At 51.8% G+C, this 9,598-nt stretch overlaps 1 protein-coding gene across 1 annotated transcript in view; it reads right to left on the bottom strand.

Annotated features, from left to right (window-relative positions):
* The window catches only part of MBNL1 (muscleblind like splicing regulator 1), an 80,682-nt gene extending 74,386 nt beyond the window's left edge, over positions 1–6,296 (bottom strand). Inside the window, exon 1 of the mRNA XM_017734386.1 lies at positions 6,061–6,296. The gene's annotated coding sequence lies outside the window, so the exon portion shown is untranslated. The remainder of the gene's footprint in view (positions 1–6,060) is intronic.
* Positions 6,297–9,598: the final 3,302 nt, after the last annotated feature.

Raw genomic sequence — 9,598 nt, forward strand, 5'->3', positions numbered from 1 at the left:
GGGGGTGGCATGCGGCTCCCCCGGCACCCACCCCGAGGACCTGCACCGCTCCCTGTCCCTCCAGAGCTGCAGGCCCATCACCGAGGCAACAGGTCAGCTCTGCCCCGTGCCACAGGGCAGGTATCGGTCTTGCCGTGTGGGTGACACTGACAGGAGAGTGCAGAAAAGGAGACACAAACAGTCTAGATCAACCAGAGGTGTACCAATGTGTCCCCTGCCAGGACACGCACCCAGGGCCATGTGCAAAGGAGGCTCATCAAGCCACTGTAGTGCTAACCACACTTCAGGAAAGACATAAGCAAACTGAAAAGATTCCAAGGAAGGGCAAAAATTACGAGATTTAAAAACGCGACTTACCATGGCAAGAGGAACTGATAAAGACGACTAAGGAAGAACCCATTTGATTTGTTTTGCCTATAAAAAGTCATTATAAACTTGATGGTTATCTGCTGTTCTCTGCATTAACCCAGAGGACAGAAAAAGAGAGAGACACACCCCTAAGCATGTGCAGAGGCAGGCGGGCTGCCAGGCAAGGAGATGTATGGGGGCATGGGGAACGCTGGGTCCAGTCCCACCAGTGTCGGCTTGACGGGCAGTGGGATGAGAGCTCCAGGGACAGCAGTGGGGGTGAAAGCACGGAAAGAGCTGGAAGCAGCACCAAGAATGATTGAAGCACAGCAATGATAACCTGAAATTTAAGGGCACTATAAAGAGCAAGGAACACTTTTTCCTTGTATTTATGGCAGTGAGGACATGAAGATGGGCTTAAACTGCAGGGAGAGAGAGAATAAGGCTGGACTGAGAGGGGAAAAAGGACTGATAAGGTACTAAATCAAGGTTAGGCACTCTTCTGGAAGAGTGATTCAGGTACACTCCACTGTGCCTGGGGCAAGGGAACAGATAAAGTGACCTTCTGTGGTCCCTCTTCCAGCTCGCTCTTCCCCTGGCCCTGACAGGTTTACACTGTTTGATCTCATTTCTGTGTTACAGCAGCAGCCCAGTCGCTCCCCAGGCTCACAATAACCTCCTACACTGTTCATCCTTTCTCTTTTATTTTTGTGCCATTTGCCATAAAAGTGTCCTGTGCCTTTGAAAACTCGTTTGCAGTTCTGTCTATTTTACCATTTCAATAAAGTCAGTGGCAGCATTCTCTGACTTTGTCCCTTGCTGTCTAGGCAGCAGCAGTGTCTGAGCCAAACTCACACCCAAAACCTACAAATATTTGTGATGATTCCTGGAGGCATCTTGCTTAGTATTTTATTCCCAAGTATTCTAGCATATGAAGCAACTGCTTATTGATAAGGCTGATGGCATCTTACTGGTAAGGCTGAGCACATCTCACTGCATATACTTCCAAAAAAACTCAGTTATTCTCTTTTCCCTTAAACGTTTAGTTTCGATTTCTGTTTCCTTCCATAGGGAACGATGCAGAGTGCTGTTGCCTCATGGCGAGTACTCCAGCAGTTTCTGTTCCTCCCTGTTGCTAAATTTAACAGTGCCAGTTAACCAACACAGGGAAAACCCTTCCTGCCCTGGGCACAGGCTCTGCCCAGTGGCTCCAGCAGGCACCAAAGCGCAGGTGGGTCCCTGACCGCCTCCCTGTGGGTCCCTTGGGGTCAGGTTGCCAGATGATCAGCACTGCTGCCTCTCCACAGGAACATCGAGTACCACAGGGAACTTCCTAGAGGCTTAACCACTCCGTGATTCAGGAAGCACTATAAAACAGATGTGTCACACACACACAGCTCCACCTCCAAAGAGCTTTCTCCTCGCTGTGGTTATGAAAGAGCCATCAAATAAATGAGTGTTCATGGAGAGAAAGAGTGGGACTCCTTCACAGGGGCTCTGCTGCCAGCATAGCCTACCCTGTGCAAAACAACATCCTAATGTCTGTGAGGAGGCAATTTTGTCCCATAGTTGTTTCACATCGGCCCTGCACCAGCAGGGACTGCAGCACACAGCGAGGGTCTGAGGGCTGCTGCAAGGATTGGGTACCACAGGTACCGTGCACATTAGAAACCAAAGCACAAAAACTATGAAGGCTTTTCTGTGGTTAAGTTTTCAAATTGGGTCTGATCTCCCTTCCAGCTCCCTTCACAGCTCAGGCCAGTGCCCCAGCCCAGCACGGGCACTTCACTGAAGGGCTGCCCCACTGCTCTCCTCCTGTGGGGAAACACCAGATACTCCACAGACCTCTGTCCTTTACACCTTACACTTCTTGATGACTTTATTCTGAATCCTCATCCCTCTCTCTTTTACTATTTTCAGCATTACTGGCACGTTACCATCTCTCTCCAGGAGCACGTGGTGGCCACAGCAGCCCTTGGGGCTAGGTGCTGTGACAAGCAGCGGTCATGCAGTGGTGCCCTGTTGCCAGAAAATAAACACCAAACTCCCTCCCACCCTCCTTCCCCCCAGGCTCCCATATTCAGCCATGGTTTAATTTCAGCCTCTCTCTGTTGCTGCAGACTGGGATTCCCATGCCACCTGTTTTTTTAAATTGGGATGTTCATCCCTAGCCAACAGGAATAGCAGCCTCCAAGGAAGACAAAGAAAGAGACAAGGAAAAAAACAATTTAAAAGACAAGGAAAAAGACAAAGAGTTCACCTCCAGTGTCAGGTGGTGTTAAACATCTTTTAACACAGACACCTAAGCAGAGGGTTATGTTTTGTGAGATGAAGTAATAATGAGTAATTCCTCTCTTGACTTTGGGAGACAGATTTAGTTACCTGGTCTCAAGATGTAACTCCAGCTGCTTCCTTCGTGAGGCTTTTTGTTCTATTACACAGCTTGGATGGGATATAATTAACTTTGCTTGTTTTGTGCTCTAATCACCCCTGCAACAGAGCAAGCAGCACTTTGGAAACAAAATGGGTTTAGTGAGCATCCCTCCTGAGAGCTGCCCAGCCTCAGGAACATCCGGGCATGCTGCATGCCCGAGGGAGTGCAGGCACCTCTCTGCCTGGGAGAGCTTTCTGATACCTGCTGGTTAGCTCTTACGGCTTTTTTCTAGAAACTGGAGACTGAAAGGACAAAGAAGCATTCCATTTTCTTTCAGAAAAATGTCGTGTTCTTACACTTGTGTTTCAGTGAAGTTTAATCCTGATCAGAATAAAATCCACGACAATTAGTATCCCATCATATTTTATATTTACCAGCCTCACTGTGGTGCAGTGCAGATGTCCCCTCAGACAGCGCAGCCCTGGCTGCACAGCCCCGATGGGCTCTGCGAGCGAACATTGTGCTGGGCCATTTGTGCTCTTCCTGTTCCCGTTCAAGCACAAAGAACTCCGTGAGCCATTTCCTCCCTGAGAACCGACATCACCGCGCCGGGCATTTTCAAAGCACTTGTTCTGGTCAAAGAGTTTCTGTACAAACTCCTCCCTGCCCAAATTCTTCTTAAATGATGGCATAGGACAGTGTCTGCACAAGTGACCTTTCCTATACACAGAGCTTAGGCCTTTCCTAACAAACAACCAGTGCCTAAGCTGTGCGTCCTGGTGCTGCCTGGGCATCGGCAGCATGGTGGGGGTGTGGGTGCCAGCTGCTCCCACTGGAAGGGCAGCTCCCACTCTACCCCTGGTCGCAGGGCTGAGCTCCATAGGGAGTGTTTGGTTGCATTGGTAATTAGGCTTATTTCATTTCATTTTCCCATCTAAGTCCATTTTCACGTGGGAACAACCTGCCCACTGTGTTGGGTGCTGCTCCCTGCAGTGGGAGGCACTGCCTCAAGTGCTGGTGTCTGCTGGGAACCCCGCTTGGACACTTCCCCATGGGACAAGGCACAGCCCCAGTCTGTCTTAGCACTGGGAGACTGGAGCTGTGTCCTGGGCACCTGTGATGGCATTTCTCACTGTATCCTGCAAAGTGAATGCATTCCATTTACACTGGTTTATGCACATTACAGGGGATCAAACCCTAGGGCACAGGTGTCAGGCACAAGCTCTGTCATAACAAAATGTCCAGGCAGGGCAAGGTAAAGAGGAAACTGTAATGAAATCTCAGATCCAGGGGTCTCCCGGATCATCATCCAATACCAACAACAATCACCACCTGGGATTCCAAGCACCCAACAGACTAATTACAGCAAAGATAAAGAAATATGTCATTGCACACTCAGCATTGTGTGCCACTCAACTCAGAAGACATAAACCAGTACTAGAGGACAAAGAGAAATATTGTGTGCTGAGGAAGTTTTTTGAGAGATATTTCGTGTTTTAGAGTCCCTATGTGCTGTTGCAACCGGAGCAAGAAAGAGCAGCTCTCCTGGCTGAGTGCAGCCCTGGTGCTACTGAGGTGAGAGGCTGACCTACGAAAATGGTGCCAAGGTGCCTGCCCTTCCCTCTGAGCCCGGCAGGGCCAGTGGTCACCCGGAGCATGGCACTGGGACACCAGCATGTCCCAGAGCCCGACATGCCGGTGGCTGTGGGTATCCTCTTCACAGCTGCACCTCGAGCAGAACAAAAGCACTTCCTCACTGCAGGGCTCCCACCCATAAGGGGCACAGGGGACTCCGTACCTGCCCTCACACACAGACAGAAACCACAGTGCAAATCCACCCGAGCTCCAAGTATGTCCTTCATTTCATCTCACCAAAAAGCTGCAATACAGCAGTCACAGAATCAGCCTATACTCTGATTTTCCTTCTCTCCCTGAGCCTTTATTAAAGGCAGACACAGGAGTTGCTTCAAACCCGGACTGAACACGACTGGGACCCTGGAGAAGCTGTTTGCTTCCTGATGCCCTTATTTGTGCAACACTGGTGAAGCTCAAGTTCCCCAAAAAGGTCTGACACAAGCTCCAGCGCTGCCGCCGCAGAAGGCCCTGCTGCCTCCCTGCTCTTCCGGATCCTGCTCCCGCGGCTGCTGCACGGCACACGCAGCCATTGCTTCCCCGCCAGGCCAGAGCACATTTGTTTTAATGATCTCATCTGCATGTGCATTTTTGTAAATGTAACGCACAAATTTATGACTTGGCCCTTACACCGTTTTGTTCTTTTATTTTAAAGCCTCCTGCTACTACTATGTGATAGTATTTTTATTGAAAGCAATAAAATACTTATAATCTCTTCTAGTCTACAAGCACATAAATGAGCAAAATCCACACTGCAAATTCCCAGCAAGTAACTGTGATACATGTTACAGCTTTTGCACTTTCTGCACAGGCAATTTCTTTCCTTCTCTGCAGCTCATGCTGGAGCCCCTCCAGCAGTGCCTGGTTGCTCCCCCAGCCCCATGGCAGCAGCGTGGGTGCTCAGCCCAGTGGCTGCTGCGTGCAATCCAACATGGTGCTTAGTCACGGAAAACTGGCGGGACGTTCACCAGCAGCAGCAGATTTCACGGCATGAAGCTGAGGGTCACTCTCAGAGGATTAATGTCATTTTAATCTCCCATGTGCTTAACTAACACCCCCCAGAGTGCCAGAGCAGGGCTGAGGAGTGATGCACCAGGGGTGGACATCCACCTGCCTTGCCCAGGGCTGGCAGGACCCTGCGTAGGAGCAGCACTCGTCCCCATTGGGAAATGCACCCAAAGTGGGGCACAGCCATGATGGGGGTGCCTCACCAGCCCTGTCTCCACTCTACCGCCAGAACAGAACACATGTTAAACCAGCTCACAGGGCTCTTGTAAGCCTGTGAAAACTTCTCTCTCAACTTTTCCAGCACAGTAAGCACCACAGGTGATGAATTGATAAAATTGTAGTAAAAGCAGAAGAAAAGAGAAGATGCAGCCGCCGGCGCCATGGCAGTGGCTCCCGCGCCGCGCTTGTCCCGCGTGTCCCTGGGAGCAGCTTGGGGCTCACTCAGGGTGGAGCTCCACACCACAGGGGTTCCAGCGGACCCCCAGCACGCGCCACAGAGGGTCTGACTGCCACTTTTAATGCTCTTCAGAACCACAGAGTTTTGTTACTCATGCCTTGCATAAAAGCATCTTGCATTTAGTGTTCATTTCTCTAATATATTATTTAAGTCTTCACTAACTCAAGATAGCGATACTCATATGCGAAAGCAGCAAAACGAAAGACGACAATAAAACCGTCCAGCTTTGCAAACAACTCACCGTCCGTTGCCGACAGCCGCACTGTCCTGCTGCGATCTGCGGGCTCGCGAGGCCCCACGCTGGGGCGAGTGGCTCGGTCTGCACCTGGGGCTCCTGCACGGTGCACGGGGGCCAGCAGCGCTGCTGGCACAGCCACCGCCTCCCCGGTGCCGCGGGGCCAATTACAACCTGTTGCTCTGTGTGACCGCAGCACGGCGGCCTGGCGAGGGGGAAGCGGTGACAGGCCGGAGAATGACACTTACCAAACCTATGGGCCCAAGGGTTTGAAGTGAGCCCTACGTGCAGCGGTAACCACGGCCACGGGCTGGGCTTTGCATATATATTTTCTTAAGGAAGAAAAAATTACTTTCTGCTAAGAAAAAAGGACATGCCAGAGGAAGTGCTTTGCATGGTGGCTGCAGCCCAGCTCGCTGACGGGGAGCTCACGTCAGGGACACGGACACGCGGTTTGAAGCGCTCCGGTTGCAGATGTCTCCCTGTAAGCCATTAATCTGCCTGCTGGCAGCTGGCGGGGGAAACGGGCTTGGGCCGCTGACATGGGCCATCGCCCGCGGTCCCTGGAAATGGGGCAATGGCTGGGGCGGCGTCCCCGGGACTCCTTCCTGCTGCAAGCCGCAGATAACGGCTGCCTGGCCAGCGTGCCACCGCCAGCACCCACAGCATGGCTGGCCCCGCCAACCAGGGACTTTCAGGCCCATTTTTGCTATTTCTGCTGTGGTTACCACCATCTCCTGGCTTCCAAAGCCAGCAGCCCTTCCGCCCAAAGCTCTGCTGCACTCAGAGCCAGAAGTGTCCCTCGCTCAGCCCAGGGGGAAAATGCCACGGTGGCCCATCTTCACTGGTCATGCCAGCTTTGGTGAACACGTGGAGTGGCTCCCACCCCCGGCAGCATCCATGGTGGGCACGGCCCAGGCAAGGGGTGCGTGGGCAGCAGCCGAGAGCCCCAGTGTGGGCACCGCTGCCGTGGAAGGCCACGTGGCTCTGCTCGGCTGTGCCAGCTGCTCCCCACAGCCAGAGCACGAGGGCTCGTACCCACAGCTGCTGTGCCGGGAGCAGAGCTGCCTCTTGTGGGACCTGGGCCCTGCACTGCCCGAGCTCGGGGCTGCTGGAGGCGCAGCTGGAGGTGCAACACGCGGTTAAGCAGCCTGGAAGTGCTGCCGAGGGACGCTGCAGCCAGCATGGCCATGCACAGGATTTCCTGTCATTTCTTTCCGCTCCTCCACCAGTGTCCCCCTCTGCTCCTGCCCTGCGTTAGAGCGCTGCTGGATTCACCATCCCACCCTGCGGGGTACTGCAGGAGTTAAGGGAACAGCTTTCCATGAGTCCCCGAGCCTGGCTCATGGCAGGTACCAGCCAGCCCTGGCCTGGCACAGCCCCAGCTCGGCCGCAGCACTCGCAGCAGAGTGGGGGGAGCGTGTCTCTGTCTGCACAGCTTCCTCACTGAGGCTGCCGCCAGAACTGCCCCGTAGTGAAAAAGACAAAGCCTGAGTCCTGATTTCCATCACTAATAAATAATAAAATCAATTGCAGAGAGTAAATGATACAATGATTTGATTTTACTAGGATTTGGAATAATCACCTGAGAGATATCCATTCCTATTACAGAATTTTGTGTGTTTTGGCAGGGATAGGCATACTTTGCATGAGGGATCTCCTCCCATCTGAAGCCTTTTTCCAAGCAAAGCATGGGCACCCTGGGCTTTCCAGAGATTCAGCAGCCTGGTCAGAGTAAAACCCCTGATGAGGGTGAAGGGTACCCAGAAATTTCACCCAGAGAGATACAAGAGATAAAATTTCCCATGGTTGTCAGCTATCTGTGCAGGAACCCAACATCCTTAAGGCCTCCACCAGAAAAGAGGCATCCATGGAGAGGGGCCCTAGTCTAGTCTGAAAATCATGGCTGAACTGACAGATTTTCTCCTTTCTCCTGGTACAGCTCTGGCACTGCCGGGCACAGTGCATTAGCAACACCCCCGTTTAACCTGACATGAATACCCAGGCTATAAACAGAGAGCAGAGCCCGTCCGCCTTCCCTGTGGTGTCAGACATGCAGCAGGGGGAGTCTTCATGCTCTGCTGAATGAGTAAAACTGCTCACTAAATACTGATCACAGACGCACTTGTTGGCACATCATTACTCAGGCCACGGTTCGCTTTGCCGTGTTGGTTCTGAATTGAGCTAAAGTGTTGCTGGCCCCAGACCGCGCAGGGTGAGCAGTGGTGGTGGGACATGTGACAACACTGCCTAGCTTTTTTCCTTTGTTTTGTTATTGTTCCTGAAGAGTCCAAAGCCTGAGGCTTTTCTTAGGCTGCAATTATTAAAATAATTAGTTCCTTCAGAAAGGTTTTCTTGTCTCTCAGCTCAGATGCCCTCCTGCGGGGGTGGCAGGGGAAGGACAGCAGGGACTGAGCACAGTGTCACCGTCTGCCTCTTGCCTGCGCTGGAACACCCCGAGCCTGCCAGCTCAGCGACCCTGCCACCTGCTCCCGGCCGGAGCCACGGCCCGCGGGACGGCTGCGGCCGAGGGGCCCTGTCACAAACACGGACACCACACCCGAGAGCAGAGCTGAACAAAGGCTTCCTCTCCTTGCAAATGTCACCAGTGCCTGCGAGCTCTGTGGAGGAGCATCTCTGGAGGGGACTGGGGATGTGTCTGCTCCCGGCCGTGCTGTCCCGAGGGCAGGTGTCCGCATCAGGGGCTGTGCCACTGGCAGCAGCAAAGTCATCGTGCTGCTGAAGGGGTTTCTGTTCCCAACATTGCAGTAGGTTTAATTCTTTCTCAATAAAGCTGACAGCGTCTGACCAATCACCCAACTCCATTCTTCTCATTATTTTTCTAAATTTTGGTCATGTCTTTGTCTTTCTTTTGAAAACTAATGACTGTAAAAGTTTTCAGGGGCAGGAGCATTTTGTTTTGCTTGCAAAGAATGAGGAGCCTCTGGTTAATCTGTAAAAGATTATCTGAATCAGAGGAAGTGTGGGAAACATATGGACAATCTCGTCTCTCCCTCATTAGGAGATAAAGTGTCCTCGCTCCCCATTTTCACCCCAGCACTGGAGATAACAGCTTTGCCTTCCTGCTGGATATCGTGTCAAACAGATCCAGATTGGAAACAAAGGTCTCTTCCCTGATATGGGAACCAGGAGCAGGATCCGCATGTTTTTATATTAAACCCCAGTGTGAAATAATAATAAAGTGACCCTTTTGTACCTTCTTGTGTTGTTCAGGCAGCTTTTGTATTTTCTGTGAGGAATTGTATAACCGAGGCAGACCTGTGCCGTGGGCACACCAGCCTGGCTGGCACTGGGCAGGAGTGGGAGCATCTCAACATCCCTGAGCTCCATCCCATAGAGGATTGTTTCAGTCCAACCATAAAGGAGCAAGGGGCTGGCTCAAAAATAAAACATGTAGTTCCCAACAGTGAAATTCATATGTAAATGCAAAGTGCACCAGGTAAAATGACAGACACTTATTTGCTTTGTTTGGCATTTTTTTCCTTTCAAAAGGTAGATCCCAAACAAGTGATGCTACTAAAGG

The sequence above is a fragment of the Corvus brachyrhynchos genome, unplaced genomic scaffold, assembly GCF_000691975.1.
Source record: "Corvus brachyrhynchos isolate BGI_N302 unplaced genomic scaffold, ASM69197v1 scaffold544, whole genome shotgun sequence".
In the NCBI taxonomy this organism is placed as follows: domain Eukaryota; kingdom Metazoa; phylum Chordata; class Aves; order Passeriformes; family Corvidae; genus Corvus; species Corvus brachyrhynchos.